The 17,284-nt window shown below is 43.9% G+C and overlaps 1 pseudogene across 1 annotated transcript in view; it reads right to left on the reverse strand.

The window, feature by feature from the left end:
* Window positions 1-10,103: 10,103 nt before the first annotated feature.
* Window positions 10,104-17,284, reverse strand: part of LOC122680750 — a 96,912-nt pseudogene continuing 89,731 nt past the window's right edge. Inside the window, exons 14-21 of the transcript XR_006336771.1 lie at window positions 14,837-14,878; window positions 14,436-14,750; window positions 14,151-14,183; window positions 13,463-13,600; window positions 12,928-13,020; window positions 12,577-12,660; window positions 11,927-12,064; window positions 10,104-10,337 (exon numbers count right to left, since the gene is read on the reverse strand). The product of XR_006336771.1 is annotated as an antigen WC1.1-like (transcript). The remainder of the gene's footprint in view (window positions 10,338-11,926; window positions 12,065-12,576; window positions 12,661-12,927; window positions 13,021-13,462; window positions 13,601-14,150; window positions 14,184-14,435; window positions 14,751-14,836; window positions 14,879-17,284) is intronic.

Consider the following 17,284-nt stretch of genomic DNA (forward strand, 5'->3'; position numbering starts at 1 on the left):
TTGAAATTCAATGTCACTAATGTGCTGCCCCCTTTCCTCATGCCCCCTCAGGCTCAAGATTCCCATGATGCAGCCCTGTGCTCCAAACAAGCCAACCTGAGGCCCTCTCACCCTGACTCCCTCTTTTCAGCCCAGAAGTGGAAGGAAGCATCTGTGACACACAGGCCCCAGAGTCCCCACCGGAGTTCAGAGACAGCTTTGTGAGCCACCCATGGCCTACCTTAAGGTCTCAGCCTGGCCAACACCCAGGGCAGCTGCAGGTTAGTCCACAGCCCTGTCATATCCCCCACCAGAGGGACCCCTCATCCCAGTCAGCAGACACAACTTCTCTGTCCCGCCATGCCCGTCCTTCCTACTTGACTTGGGAGAAAAGACAGTTAAACATATGCTTTTCTTCCTCTAAATACGCTAATATTTACCAACTACTTATGCAAGAATCACCTCCTTGTCATCTGGTCCTCTCACTCTCAAGGCCCATGACTGTACCTGACCCTGTCTCCTTCTATATCTGGACCTTTAACACATTAATGATAAAAACTGATTATAAATATCAAAACCAAATTTAAACTCAGTTGATGAAGTAAGGCCAGGATCTGCTCAGTCACTTAGAATTGATGCTCTACTCCCTCTGGGCCCAGAGTCACCGTTCCTTACCCAGTTATGGACTCCACACCGTCACCAGAAACCACTGGACAGACACCTAGAACATAGGACGTGCTTCCTGGGGTTCATGCATCCCTTCCACAGGATGACACACAGATGCGTTTAGTGAACCAGGTACACATGGTCTCCCCTTGGGATGGAGATCTCACAGGTAAGATGCTGTTAGTGGCTCCAGACCCTTTTTAGAAAGGGATGAGCTATAAGGAGTGGCAAATTCAGGGCTGGCAGACTGTCCCCACAGCACCCTCTATCCCAGAGCTGGGGGTGCAGGGTCAACATGGACCAAGTCACCCTCGGGTGAAGCTACATCTTCTCTGACACATAAGGAAATCTTAGTGTCTAATCTTATCAAAGATTTGAAGGAGGAAAGTTTTAGGGAGGACACTAACCCAGCTGTGTCCACAATGAACATGAGAGAGTGCAGTAGAGCGGTCAGGAGAGCAGACTCGGGAGCCAGACTGCCTGGTCTTGACTCACAGTTTAGCTCCATGCCAGTGTGGGCTCTGAACAGGGTTCTTACATTCTCTGCTTACTAAAAGGAGGGTTATGATCCTACCAAGATGACTGATTTTGCTGAGGATTAAGTGACTGGGCATTAGTATGTGATATTATAACACTAGTTAACAGTAGTACATGTCCTGATGCTGATGTGATCAGCCGTGGCCAACACCTTGTGAGCCCATGCCAGGTTCCGCTGTCCATGGAATTTTCCAGGCAAGAACAGTAGCACATAGTAGTAGTATTATGTACCACTGTTAACTTGCTTTCCTGATAACTCAGATGGTAAAGAATCTGCCTGCAATGCAGGAGATCTGAGTTCAATCCCTGGGTCAGGAAGATCCTCTGGAGAAGGAAATGACAACCCACTTCGGTATTCTTGCCTGGGAAATCCCATGGACAGAGGAGCCTGGAGGGGTTCCAGTCCATGGAGTCACAATGAGTTGGTCACAGCTGAGCAACACACACACACACACACACACACACACACACACACACACAGTGTTAGAGAAGCAGAATTAGGGCATCTCCCACCATCTCAGCCCAGGAATCCCAGGACTCTAGAACAGGAATTCAATTCTGTTACCTGGAGCTTTGACTGCAGCTGTCAGAACTCTCCCAGGAACCACATGCTGTGATGGTCCTTGGTGCCAACCAGAGTTGTGAGTCTCCCACACATCACTCCTTCTCTCTGTGCCCCATGTAACTGCTCAAGAACCTCGGCCTTACCATTGGTGAGCTTTTGTGAATTAAGTTGTTTACTTGCTCATTTTACTTTATAAACATGGATGTACTTGGTAAAACATTTTGTGTCTAATTCACCTCCATATCCCCGATGCTTGGCTAACTAAAAATCGTAAATGATGTCTCTTGTATACCTGGATGAATGAATGTCAGTCTGGTAGTTTACACAAATCATTTCAATCAAAAAGAAATCTTTTGAGAAATTATTTAACTTGTTGTGAGGATGTAACAGCAAATTGAAAGCTGTATCATTTGTTTTAATGATATTTCAATACCGTTAAATGGTCTGAGCTATACATGGTTCACTTCAACACCTGTCTGCAATGAATGCAGTAAATTTCAATATCTAGAAACAACCAAGCCCCAGTACAAGAGCAGTGCTGAGAGAGCCAGCTCTAAACATGTATAAACGCTGCAAGTTTCTTTCTATATCTGAAGATAAAGAAGACAAACCACAGCACCCTGACAGGTGAAGACCCTGGAGCCTCCTGTTCTGGTCTTAATCAGATATGGCCAAGTGGTCAGGATGTTTATGTATTTATCATTTGGCACATTTTCAATTCAAACCACACACAACTGTAACAGGAAGAAATTTTGTTATAAAAAAATTTAAACATCTTCCATGATGAATTAGAAGTGCAGAAGTAAAGAGCAGAAAGAATCTTGTTCTTTTACTTAGGCTAACTATTTGTCCTTATGGATTCTAAAGCAATAAAATGTGTAGCATTATTGTTCCCAAAAAACCATAAGAATATTGTGGTCAGAGGTTCAGTAATCTTTTTGCTAGAAAAGTTAATAACTAAACCTGCTTGCTTGAGGAAAATTTCCTCAGGACCAATCAGAGTGAGTAAAATAGAAAATATTATTAAATTAAAAAAGAGGTATACCACTCTATAGGAAAATTATTAACTGAGTTGTTACACCAAAGCATTGGAGACCCCCTTCACCATCTGTGTTCCTTGCATGGATGGGACCAGGGTTCGTGAAGTCTCCTTTACCAAAGACCACTTCATCACAAGGGCATGAAGGAAAGAGCAAAGTCATGAGCTGGCTGAGGTCCAGCCCATCATCTGTGTTCAGCCCTTCACAGTCTATAACCAGAATCATCGAACAAAGAGTGTGGCACTGAATTGGCCTCATTCATTCCTCTATAGTGCAACATCAGATATCCAGAGACAAGAGCAGATCAAAGCTGCTAAATCAAAGACAAGCAGATTCTAAGTGGAGAGCACACAGACCAAGGGCCCTTCCCTGCTGCTGTTGGAAAGGAAGAAGTCCTCCCACCCCAGACACCGTCTGTGGGAGGAGAGACAAGAAGATGCCTCCTTAAATAGAGGAAAATCAGTCTCAGCAGGGAGCTTGAACTAGAAATGACAAGACAGTTATTACATTGAACCTGAGCTAAGTTAAGGGATAAATTTTAACTGGGAGAGTCTGTGTTAACATTATGGAACTATCAATCCACACAAACATCCCTTGCTAGTGCACAAGATGAACTCAGTGATAAAAACAGACAATATTACATTTATGTATATTTGAATTCTAGAGGACACAGTTTTAAGCCTTTACAGAAAGAAAATTCATAAATCTTCTCTTGTTTTTAAATGCATAGAGTTGTCACCTCTGTGAATTCTAATTCCTCCAGCTCAAAATTACTGGTGTGTTTATTTAATCTGTAAAATCCTGCTCACTGTCTCTAAAGTGGAGGCTTCTCGAGAGCAAGTATTGTGTCTTACTCTTCAATATCTCTTTAAAGTCAAGTAAAAACACATATAGAGAGCTTAACAAATAGTGGATAAATAAAGAAATGAATGCATGAAGAAATGCTGAAAATCACCCTGCAGTTAGTGATACCGAGTGGGGAGGGAGGTGGGGGGAGGGGAGACACGACTCTGACTACTCCCACTCGGCACAGACAGAAGTGGAGTAAGGAGTCAGAGACACACCAGACGAAGGAACCAGATACAAAAGGCCTTCTTCAAATCTCACTCTGGGGAGGGTCTGATCACATTTAATTTCTGCACAAAGTTGTACCTCAGAAACTTCACCAAGGCAAGAAAAATACTGACAGCACTGCTACCAAGGATGTGGCATCAATAGTAATATTCATCGGATAGCTGTTTTTCTATCTCCCAGTGACTCATTCTGGCCAATGAAACGTGGGTGTTGTCACCTGTGTCACTTCCGAGTAGAGGCATGAAAACCCCGTGACTCTCTAGTTTCTCTCTTTCCTGCCCCAGAAGCTGCGTGTTCCACGTGGTACACATGTAAGCTAGTGGAGCCTCACTGACCACAATAGGTTTGCAGGTTGGCAATGAATGTGTGTATGCATGTGTGTGTTCCTTCTGAGATTTGGGAGTCAGTTGTTCCAGCATCAGAACAGAGCCTATATTCTGAAGTCTTGAAAGGAAGACAAACTCTGTCACATGAAGCAGGCACCTTCCTGGATCTCCTCTTCCTTCTGTGTCTTCATGCCAAGCTGCTCCCTCAGGTCTCACCTTGCTTCCTCTCTGGGGCTTGGCTGGTTCCCAGTCACCATCTCTGACTGACCGACAGCTCGATCTAAGCTTCTGTTGGAGAGCACCCGCCCCTGGTGCAGCTCCTCTGCCCTCCACTTCAGTCTGTGCTGACAGCTGTGCTTCCATTTCCCCAGTTTCGTCTCTGAGCATCTTGACTTTCATCCTTAAACAGCTCTCCTTTGCTCTGAGTTAGTCAGTTCATCATCTTTGATCTTAATTTTACTTTCCACCAATCCTGTGCTAATGAAAAAGCAGCATGTACTTTCCAGACCTCTTTAGTTTCTTCTTGAGTTCCTGAGCAAATCTGATTCCTAGATTTAGTTCTCCATGTAGTTAATTAATTTCTTCACCTTTGGGTAAGAAATAATTTTGCTGAATTTTTTTTCCCTCAGCTGAAGAAAATGGCACATTCAAAACCTATCTCCTTGTGACTGTGTAAACGAAAGGTATGTGTGAAGGGTCCAGCTGCTAACCACTCAAAAGCCAGTATACAGGCCAGGTTGGTGGAAAGGAAAGTTTGCTTTATTTCAGATGCCAGCAACTGGTGGGAAGGGTGGTGGACATCTGTCCAACGGCCAAATCTGCCCACCCCATGACAAGCAGAGGGTGAGAGCTTTATACACAGAGCTGGGGTGGGGGGAAGTTACATGCAGAAACAGCACAGTCATGTCTAACAGTCATCTTCAAATTGGTCGTCAGTGGTCTGACTAGTGTCATCTTGGTTGTTTTCAGTTCAGTTCAGTCGCTCAGTCGAATCCGACTCTTTGCGACCCCATGGATTGCAGCACGCCAGGCCTCCCTGTCCATCACCAACTACTAGAGCTTGCTCATACTCATGTCCATTGACTTGGTGATGCCATCCAAATCATCCATTGGTTGGTTTAGCTACAGGCAATCTTTAGTTCTTGGGTGTACTTGTTCCCATTTCTTTGTGGTCAGTTCTCAGAATGTGGATGCTCAAGTCCTGGGTACAATATGGACATCATGCAGTTCACTACTCCACCTGGTGTTTTGTATCTATAAGACAACTCACAGGATATGGCTCAGAATATTATCTATGACCCTTGAGAAAGAACTAAAGGTCCTTGACTGTGTTTAATGACTACATTATTATTATTTAGTCTCCTCTGACTGTTTTCCTTTGTTTCCACGTTTCTCACTCCTCCATTTAAACTTATTCTTTGACTAAAGTTTTCCACAGGCAAAAGACATGCGGAAGACAAGGTGGGGGGGGGGGCGGGGCAAGGATCATAGAGTCCTGCTCTGTTTCAACCACAGCCCTAGGGACCCCCTCGGGGCTTAGAAGGGGCTGGTGCAAGGAGAGGCTCTGAAGAACAAGCTTCATTAACTTCATAATTAATCCACCTTTGCTTAGAGTTGATGCAATTACCAACTGCACAGCTATTGAGTTCTTGTGGGTGGTGATTCTTAAACCACTTCAACCTAAGGTTAGTGCCTCTGGAGTGGCACTCAGAGTTCAAAACTGAGTGATTGCTCAGACTCAAACTCTATGAACCGAGGCTCTATTGCATGTGGAGCTTTGGTGCAGCTGAGTCCTGCCCACACAGCAGCCTAAGAACACTGGAAAGTGTCCCCAAGAATATAGCAAAATGTGTTCCTCCTTTAACATCAAAGAATCTGTGAACAGATTCTCTTCTCCTTGTCATCAAATTCTTCCCCATCTGGGCATGCTAACCAAGGCTCCTGCAGTCTGCAGGCATCTGATGAGGCCTTGCCAGGGCTCAGGATTGGAGTGAGGCCTGTACCTGTATATAAGCTCTGTATTTCCCCTCTCTATAACTTAATAGATGCTCAGCTAATATTTGCTGAATGGCTGAATGGCACTGTACTAAATGTTGAAGAGAAATTGTCTTAGATATAAAGAAATGTTTCTGAGAACATCATTTAGTTAGTATTTTTGTTTCCGGCAATTAGCAAGGCAAAATTTGATTTTCAAAAACAAGCAGCTTATCACCAACAAATACATCGAAACTAACACTGCAAATCTCTATCTCAAAGGATACATGAGACAAACCACAAGATACTAACCTGTGGATTCTTACTAAGTCTTAATCAAATACAATTGAGGAGACAGGATATTCATTCATATGATTTATCATTGGCAGTTTTCTAATTAAAATCACAGAGCAATATCACAGAAAGAAAATTGGGTATTAAAAAAGTACAGTTACACCTTCTATATGATATAAGAAAGGAGATGAGGTGCAAAAAGAGTTCTTTGGCTTAAAATAACAAACAGCTTAGTTAGTCTTTCACTTTGCAAAGAAGAGTCCTCTGGGGCTAATCTTGAAAGATGATGTGGAGACCAGGACAACTCAACTGTTCTGCACAACAGTTAGAACTGTGAACTGATAATTGTGGATAATGTTGCACTTTGATTCCCTCACTTTACTTTCTGTGAATCTACTGTAGGTTTTTACATTTTTGTTGCCACATGGTTCACATAAAACATCTTATAGAAACAACAGTATATACAACACTGATAACAAATTAATTTCAATGACATACAGAAGCTCTACCTTTTTATTCCCTTCCACACTTTTTGTTTTTGATGTCAGAATTTACCTCTCCTTATATTGTATATCCACTAACAAAATATTTTTCTCTATAGCTGTTTTAATACTTCCTTTAGACTAGAGCTAACTGGTTAGCACATTACCATATTACAGTATTAGAGTATTCTGAATTGGATTCAATATTTACATTTACAAGTCTGTTGTATATTTTCACTTCTTTCATATAAAAATTAGCATCCTTCATTTAGTTTGAGGAACTCCCCTCAGCAATCTTGTAAGCCAAGCCTAATGTTGGTGAAATTCCCTCAGTTGGGAAAGTATTTATATCATCTTCATATATGAAAAACAAACTTCCTGAGAAAAGTATTCTTGGTTGGTAGGTTTTTTTTTCATAAGTTTGAATATATCATCCCTTTCTCTCCTCGCCTCTCAGATTTCTTCTAAAAAGTCCACTGATATGGTTAAGGGAATTTCTTTTTTGTGATCATTTACTTTTATCTTGCTGCTTATAAAATGCTCTCTGTTTCTTGATTATAAACAATGTGTCTTGGGCATGATCATTTTGAATGAACTCTGAGGAGTGACCTATTAGCTAACATGAACTTGAATGTCTAAATCTCATCAGATTTGAGACTTATCTGGTATTATTTCTTTAAGTGCAGTCTGTATCCCTTTCTCCCTCTCTTCTCATTCCAGGAATCCAATAATATGCAGGTTGTTTCTGTGAATGTTATCCCATAGTTCACACAGGTTCTTTCACACTTGTTCAATAATTTTCTTCTTTGTCCTTGGCTCGGTAACCTCAATGGTCTTGCCTTCTAAGTTACAGAGACTTCTGCTGTTGCTAATGCTCTCTGTAGCATTTTTCACTTTGCTACATTTCAATCATTGTAATCTTAAGCAACTGATCCAACCAGTCAATCCTAAAGGAAATCAGTCCTGAATATTCGTTGGAAGGACTGATGCTGAAGCTGAAACTCCAATACTTTGACCACCCGATGTAAAGAACTGACTCACTGGGAAAGACCCTGATTCTGGGAAAGATTGAGGGCAGGAGGAGAAGGGGATGACAGAAGATGAGATGGTTGGATGGCATCACTGACTGAATGGACATGAGTTTGAGCAAGCTCCAGGAGTTGGTGAAGGACAGGGACCTGGTATGCTGCAGTCCATCGGGCTGCAAAGAGTCGGACACAACTGAGCCACTGGACTGAACTCAACTGAATCTTAAGCAACTAAATTTCTGTTTGGTTCATTTTCCTGTTTGGTTCCTTCTGTTATCCTCTTTGCCTCACTGCAAAGTTTGAGGGATCTCAGTTCCTTACCAGGATTGAATCCAGACCACAGCAGTAAATGCAGCGAATCCTAACCACTAAACCATCAGCAAACTCCCTGTTTACTTCCTTTTTTTATGATTTCTATCTCTGTTAAAAAAAATCTGAAATTATTCTGTGGAGGAACTCACCCTAGCTCAACAATTACTGAGCCTGAGCTCTAGGACCCACAAACTACAAATAGGACGTGGTCTGCTGCAACCCCTGAAACCTGGGCACCTAGAGCCTGTTCTCCACAATAAGAGAAACCCACGCATAGAGAAACCTGCTGTCCACAAAGAAGAATAGTGCCTGCTTACTGCAACTAGAGAAAGCCCATGTGCAGCAACAAAGACCCAGTGCAACCAAAAATTTAAAAGAATAACAATGATAATGAGAAATATTTTTTAATCTTATTTTGTTCATATATATACTTCCTGAATTTAATAGTTTATGCGTGTTTTCTTGGAGTTCACTGAGCTTCTTGGTGTGTATACTTTCTTTCATCATATGTCATTTATTTCACCACTTCCCAATGGTTAATAGCCAAGTGAGCTGCCCTGGGAGAAGGCCTGGGCATCTTCCCATCCCCAAGCACAGCCTAGAACTATGAACCTGCAAGCATGAGTGTAGTTTGGAGCCCTGGAAACCTTCCAGAGTCATCAACCAAGTAACTGGGTGGGTCCAGCTCACAACCAGCCCAGCACTCTCAGGTCTCATATTAGTTCAGCAGCTTCTCCATGATCTCCACAATGGAACTAGTGTTGGTAGGGGTAGGGGTGGGAAGGTTGGGGTGTTGTGTGAACGTAATCTTTACCTGGCCACTCCTACATGACCGCTCTCTCTACCCTGAGGAATCATGGCAGGATCACGATTACATTTTCAGTAGTAAATAGATTAAAACAACCTTGAAACAATCTTGAAACATCTGAAAATAGATGCTTTCAAAGAAGCCCATTGGTCTGAAATTCTTCATCTAAGAGATCAGTTATATCAGAGCCCTCCATCCACATCTCTGAAACATAAATAGACAACTGTTCCTGATCTTTCTGTCTACATCCATTCTTCTGGAGCCCCTCTGCCTAGGTCTCCACTTTTGCCCTCTTGTCCCACCTGAATATAGGGTGTGGGTGAGCATCAATTTGCCCTCCATCAACTTGAAGATATATATGAGCTGATAAAATTCACTTAGAAGGAGAGATATTGGAGAGACAAGAAATAGCAGCATCCTGAAGAAATAGTAGGAAGAGATGGAGAGGAAAGGAAGGATTTATAAGGATTGGATAATCAACTAGACATAGGAGAAGAGCAAAGAGGTATCCGTATCCACTTAAGGAATGAATGAGAGATGAAAAAGGAGGATGTAGCTGTGTACAGTTAGATTTTGAACTGGCCTGTGAACATTTAGGCAGGATAAGGAAAGTTGTATCCATTCTCTCCTACCAGCCAACCTTCCACTTTGAAATTCGTCTGGTGCCCAAGAACAGGTTACAAACAGGTGATATGACATCTCAGGGAGAGCATCCAGGAAAATTCAGAATTGGGTTTTTTCCCATGAGTTCATCTTGTTAGGAAGGAGTGTGTGAATGTAGACCAAGTTTACATCCTTTTCTAAATAAGAGTGACCTGGAGCATTTGTGAGTTGGGGTAAAATCATACCCTCATTAACCTCTAAGACAGGTGAGAGAGCAGGTCAGCTCAATCATCTTGCATTTACTGTGAGGAAAATGGTGTTTGAGGACCAATTCTCTAAAAGTATTTGATGTGGAACTTGCTAAATTACCAAGACAGCAAAAAGTTACTTTATTCAGAATATTTCATTTTGAGCAATTTCCATATAAAACAGTTACAGGTCAGCACTACTCTATTGAAATACAGGCAGTTAGAATACCTGAGGCTTCATCTCGTATTAATACAAGATCATGGGAATGTCACTGATGTTCCCAGGACACTGAGTTCAACGTCATCATACCCAGGGTCCCCTTTCTTCCCCTGGAGCAGCCAGGGACTCTCTTCTCCTTCCCCAGGATCAGTCACCTCTCTGGAGAAGTTCAGAGAAGAGGCTGAAATAGTAAAGAGAAGTTTGATTAGAACTGAGACAAGGGGATGGGACAGAGCCCTGTGGTGGAAGGGAGTCAAGCAAGTGGTGATGACAAAGTATCCCTGGGACCCAGGTGTGGGCAGGGAGGCTCAGGCTATTTCACATGAGTTACAGAGAGGATGGATCCCAGCTGTCTTCTCAGATCCAGTCCATGTGGTCTCTGGGGCCTCAGCTCATGTGGAAATCCTGCATTACAGGAGATCTGTGCTCACACATGAGCTCTTGGAAGACCTGCTTCCAGGCTACACAGTACCAAGGAGATGCCCAACAACAGTACGAATCATAAAAAGGAATTTAAATGTTCTCCTTTCACAGGTGATAGATGCAAAGTCACAATAAGAGGGAGTCTGGAGACAGGAACAATCTGAATTCCTCACTCAAGACACAAGTTTGCTCTTAGTTGACTTGACCTCTGATCCCAGATGTCCACAAATAGTATCACAAGTGCAGCCACAGATGGCTCCTCCCCAGAGACTACCCAGGCCCTCAAATGGAGAAATATTCTTTTCTAGTGAATGAGTGTCTTCTCCCAGCTACTGAAATAACTGGAGCAAATTAGAGCTTAACTGATCACAAATGCTGAGTCTATGATTCACCACCATGTTATATTGTTCAGGTCACCATATATCATAGACTTTGTACTTGTTGATGTTAACATATAAACAGAGCGCATCTTAAATTATGAAAATACTTCACCCAATTCAATACTGCAATATATTTTTTTAAATCACTATCTTTCATGTATCAGTTCAGTTCAGCCACTCAGTTGTGTCTGACTCTTGCCACTGAATGGACTGCAGCACTCCAGGCTTCCCTGTCCATCACCAACTCCTGGAGCTTACTCAAACTCAGGTCCATCGAGTCAGTGATGCCATCCAACCATCTCACCCTCTGTCGGTCCCTTCTCCTCCTGCCCTAAATCTTTCCCAGCATCAGGGTCTTTTCAAATGAGTCAGTTCTTCACATCAGGTGGCAAAAATATTGGAGTTTCAGCCTCAGCATCAGTCCTTCCAGTGAATGTTCTGGACTGATTTCCTTTAGGGTGGACTGGTTTGATCTCCTTGCAGTCCAAGGGACTCTCAAGAGTCTTCTCCAACACCACAGTTACAAAGCATCAGTTCTTTGGCACTTAGCTTTCTTTATAAATATGCTCAATTAATCAATAAGTTTCTCTTTTGGCCATGACACAATGCTTGTGGGATCTTATCTTTGACCAGGATTGGACCTGGGCTGTAGCAGTGAAAGTCCAAATGGAGTCCAAACCATTGGACCACCAGGAAATTCCATAATCTATAAATATTAATGCAAGTATATCACATATAAAATGGTAAGTTTATGTCACATTATGGAGACATAAATGTCAAAAGTAGAGTTATTCCTCACTCCTTGCAAGGAGTCTAACAGCATTAAAGATGGCATATGGTCAAGATGATGTTATCAGATGTATGAGATTACCTATATTTTGAATAACTAGGGAGGCTGGGCATTGAGGAACACAAATTCACCCTTCCCAGATAGAAAGATTGCAGGAAATCAGCTGACCCCACTCACCTTTCTGAGAAGACCTCACCCCATCCTCCTTCTCTGGGGGCACTTTCTCCTCTCTCCCCTGAGAGGCAGGAGGAGCCCCAGGCACTGGTACCTCTTCAGCATCATCATAATTTTCAGCAGGGACATCACTCCTCTGATCTGGGGATTCCAAGAGCAGACAAGGGGGTCTGATGAAACCACTAGTGGGTTGGTCTGAGAAATATCTAAAATCCCTTATGATCGAGAGTTTCTGAGTTGCTAAATAGAGGCAACAGTTACTTCTTGTTTCAAAAGATTTTTTCTCTAAGACCATGTTTCATTTTGATGTACCCATAAACATAAACATGATTTTATATATCTTAACATTTCCTGATGTAAACTACATATCTCAAAGCAACTCTTACACCACTGAACATTACTAAAGTACTTTGACAAATTGTGCTTTACAGATGCTATTTTTTAAAACATTGTGTGCCTGTTGTGATTCTGGACACAGAGAGCCCAGCCCCAGTGTGAGACATCACAGAACAGCCAGAGAAGAAGGCCAAAGCCTATCTGGACATAAGGAATGCCTCTGGTCCATCAAAGGAAGACTGTTCCCCTTGCATCTCATCTCTATGAGGGAAACTCTGTTCCCCAAAGCCCCGCCGAGGTGGGTTCAACTCCATTACCTGGTGCAGATCTGTAGTCACTGTACTCCTCACCGTCCCTGGTATAATATGGCAGTTTATCCACTGAGTCATCTGACAGGAAGCCTAATGTGGAGACAAACATCACACAACACACAGAATGACCATCCCCAACCCACAGGACCTGTGTTAAGGCTGAGAAGGGACAGGCCTGGCTCCTGCAGTGTAGATGGAGGCTGGGGGCTCACAGGGCTCGAGAGGCCATCCTACCACTTTGGAGGGCTGCCTCTATGAGCCTAGGGCACATGTGGTGTCTGTGGATGCTGAGAAGACCCACACAGCCAATGAGTGGTGACAACCAGAGGTCCCAGGAAGGCAGGCAGAGACACCCACCTGGGCTACCAAGAAGACCCTCCTTCCGAGTCACAAAGTCATCAAGCTCCTCATACACGGCTTCAGCAAGAGCATCTTCATAGCTGGATAAGGCTGAGAGATCCCCCAGCAGGTCAGAGATGCTACCCAGACACCCCCATCCAGCAGGGTAAGGGACCCCCAGCAGGTCAGAGATGCCACCCCAGACACCCTGATCCAGTTGGCCCACTCTTCTTCTTCCCGGTGCTCACACAGGGCTGCCAGGACCTCGGCATCATTTCCCACCCCATGCACCATGTCAGCACCTTCTCCCCTCATCTGACCTGAATCCACAACTCAGCCCCAACTTGTCTGGTCTCAAAGGAGAGGCCATGACTTATGAGAGTTCACACCCTAGTCCGAAGAACCTCTGTGTATTCAGCCCTTAGAGCGCAGCATGGAGAACATGGAGTTCTGCAACTCAGAACAGAGACCTGGCCTGGTTCCCCTCCTCACACCTGCCCCATCTCCTGCCTGCACACACGCTCCCTGGTCCCCAGGTACCCCTGCAGCCCACCTCTGCGCTCTGCTCTCCATCTGAGCACCTGAGTCACCAGGATGATGAGGACCAGGAAGAGAAGGGACCCCAGGATGAGGCAGAGGACCCCAGGCAGGGAGAAGATGCCAGGGAGAGGATTTAAGGCTGGTCTGGTCCCTAAGGAGAACAAGGGAAGAGGGTTAGAACAGGTCCTGGACACAGAGAAACCCCTCTACCAGAATTTCCAGGAGCTCCGGATGATGGTGTCCCAGCCTCAGACATTGACCAGATCCCCAGGGTCTCGTCCTGAGATGAGTTTACTCCACTCTGGCCAGTGTGGCTCCAAGGCAGAGCTGGGGATTGTCAGGGAGTTGCCCTGCTGAGACAGCCTCTGAAGACCCAGCTCATTCCTTCTCCTTGGGCTTCAGGAGACAGAGCATCAAACAGTCCTGGGACCCGCACCTCACTGATGAGGAGCAACACTGAGGGGCAGGTGGGAGATACTTAGATTCTGCAATATGGAAACCAAACCCACTTGGACCCCCAGGCATGAGAACATTTGACCCTGGGAACCAAGGGAGGGGATTTCCCCAAAGTAATGCCCTGGCTCCTCTCCACCAGCCATGGGCTCCTCAGGCTCTTTCCTCTCCTGAGTTGTCAGAGAGCCCACAGAACAGGTCCCCAGAAGCTGAGCATTCTCCCCTGCCCATAAATGGAGGCACAGTACCTGCTGTAGTCAGGGGCAATGTTGACCTTGCACCTAAAGAGAAAAACAGCAGTTTGGAGCAGGGTGATTGGCCAGAGGCAGGGCATCCCAATTTTCCCTCCTGAGCCTGAAATCACCCCTCAGTCTCCACAACATCTGTGTCCAGTCCTCCCAGCTTCCCCGTCCTAGATCACAGCCCCAGCACCAGATGCTATCTGGATACAAACTCCCCCCACACCCGGCCCAGCCCACTGCCCCCCGTGCTGCCCTAGCTCACCCAGGATGGACCCCGAGCCCCTCACTCACCAGAGCACCTCACACCAGCATCCTCCTCGTGCTTGCAGTCGCTCCGCCCCCAGGGCTCCGCAGCACAGTCCCACAGGGAGGACTCCCGGCCCCCGCACCGCACCTCATCCAGCCAGATGCTCCCGTTTCCAGGGCCAAACGCCGCGGCCCGCACGGCTTCCAGGGCCGGGCCACAGCCCAGCTGCTGACACACCACCTCGGCCTCTGCCAGGCTCCAGGAGTCATCGCACACGGTGCCCCAGGAGCCGCTGTGCCAGACCTCCACCCGCCCTGAGCACTCGCTGTCTCCTCCCCTGAGCCGGAGCTTCTCTCTGTCTGAAAAGGCAGCAGCCCCTCCTGTGACTCCCCTGGTGGGAGGAAGGAGCCCCTGGGGCCCTGGGGAGGGGGCGGGGCTGACGTACCTGTGCAGGGGGCAGCAGCTGGGCAGCTCTTGGGTCTTCTTCCTGCAAACAACAAACAAAAGACTGAAATATATATATAAAAGAATTGAAGCTGACAGAAATAAATACAAATTCAAAACAACAACAACAACACACACACACACACAAAACATAAGGGTAAATAGTACCTGTCATAAAGTATCAAAATTTGTATATTCTTTCCAGATCATCCTATCAAATCTCCTACCCACTCTTTGCAGAGAACCTCTGAGAAAATGATGGCAGGACCTCTGTGAGGGCATTGCTCATTTTCACGGTCAAAGACTTTGCCACCTCTCAGTTCACGGGGTTTAATTCTAGGGAAAATATCATCAGTAAAAGGTCTAACAGTTTAATGCCCTCTTTGGCCTTCAAGTGGAAAAGACAAAGAGATGAACAAAGAGAGGCAAGGAAGGGAGTGAGCCTCTGCTTTTGAAATATCTCTCACCACATTCTTAGCTGTGGGCATGTGTATGTGGAGGGGGAGGGAAGGAGAGAAACAGAAAGAGAAATGTGGAAGGAAGTAAGTGCTATGGTTTGACTATTTGTCGCCCTCCCCAACATTTATTTATTTCATTCAACATTTACTGTCAAAATCTCTATTCCCAATGTAACAGTATTTAGTGGTGGAGCCTTCTCAAACTCTTCGGAAAACAGAAGAAAGAAACACTTTCAAATTCACTTTATGAGGCCAACATTATTCTGATACCAAAGCCAGATAAGGAAGCCATGAGAAAAGAAAATTATGGGCTAATACTCTAATAAATGTAAGTGCAAAAATCCTCAACAAAATATTAGAAAACTGAATTTGACAATACGTTAAAAGAATCATACACCATGATCTAGTGATATTTGTTCCAAGGATGCAAGGATAGTTCAACATTCACAAATTAATTAATGTGATACACCAAATAAACAAAGTGAAGGTAAAAATCGTATCCTCAAAGGATGCAGAAAAAGTGACAAATTCAACATCCATTTATGGTAAAAATAATTTTACAAAGTAGGTTTAGAAGGATTGTATCTCAGCATAATTAAGGCCATGTAAGAAGTTCACAGTTAACATCATACTTGACAGTAAAAAAACCAAAAGCTTTTCCTCTGAAATCAGACACAAGACAAAAACGCCTAGTTTCACCACTTTTATTCAACTTAGTTTTGGTGGTCCTATCCAGATCCATCAGGCAATACAAAGAAAATCAATGCATCCAAATCTGAAAAGAAGAGGCAAAATTGACACTATTTTCAGATTGAAAAATGAAAGTGTTAGTCGCTCACTTGTGTCTGTCTCTTTGTGACTCCAAGGACTATAGCCCACCAGGCTCCTCTGTCCATGGGATTCTCCAGACAAGAATACTGGAATGGTGTATATGTACCACAGCTTCCTTATCCATTTGTCTGCTAATGGGCATCTAGGTTGCTTCCATGTCCTGGCTGGATGCGTGAGACAAGTGCTCGGGCCTGGTGCACTGGGAAGACCCAGAGGGATCGGGTGGAGAGGGAGGTGAGAGGGGGGATCGGGATGGGGAATACATGTAAATCCATGGCTGATTCATGTCAATGTATGACAAAAACCACTACAATATTGTAAAGTAATTAGCCTCCAACTAATAAAAATAAATGAAAAAAAAAAAAAGAATACTGGAGTGGGTTGCCATTTCCTCCTCCAGGGAATCTTCCCGACCCAGGAATCAAACCCGAGTCTCTTGCATTGCAGACAGATTCTTTACCATCCAAGTCATGAGGAAAGAAACTCCCTTACTTGATATTATATGTAAAAAACACTGAAGACTTCATCAAAAATATGAGAATTAATACACTCAGTAAAGTTGTAGAATGAAAAATTTATATACAAAAATCAGCTGCATTTCTATACACTAACAACAAACTGCCATAAGGAGAAACTGAGAAAACAATTCTATTTACATTTGCATGAAAAATGGATAAAAAGCCTAGGAATAAATTTAACCAAGGAGGTGAAAGACCGGTACACTGAAAACTATAAGACACTGATGAAAGATACTGAAGAAGACTCAAATAAATGGAAAGATATTCTCTGCTCATGGGTTGGGAAATCTAATGTTATTAACATGCCCTTACTACCCAAAGCAATTTACAAATTCACTGCAATCCAAATAAAAATTCCAATGGAAATTTTCACAGATAAAGAACAAACAATTCTAAAATTTGCATGGAACCACAAAAGATGCTGAACACCAAAGCAAACTTGAGAATGAATAACAAAGCTAGAGGTGTCATGCTTCCTGATTTCACACTCTATTACAAAGCTATATTAATCAAAACAGTATGTTGTTGGGATAAAAATGTACACAGAGATCAATGGAACAAAATAGACAGTCTGTAAATAAACCCACATTTCTATGGTAAATTAACTTTTGACAAAGAAGCCAAGAATATACAGTGGGAAAA

The sequence above is a fragment of the Cervus elaphus genome, chromosome 22 (assembly GCF_910594005.1).
Source record: "Cervus elaphus chromosome 22, mCerEla1.1, whole genome shotgun sequence".
Taxonomy (NCBI): domain Eukaryota; kingdom Metazoa; phylum Chordata; class Mammalia; order Artiodactyla; family Cervidae; genus Cervus; species Cervus elaphus.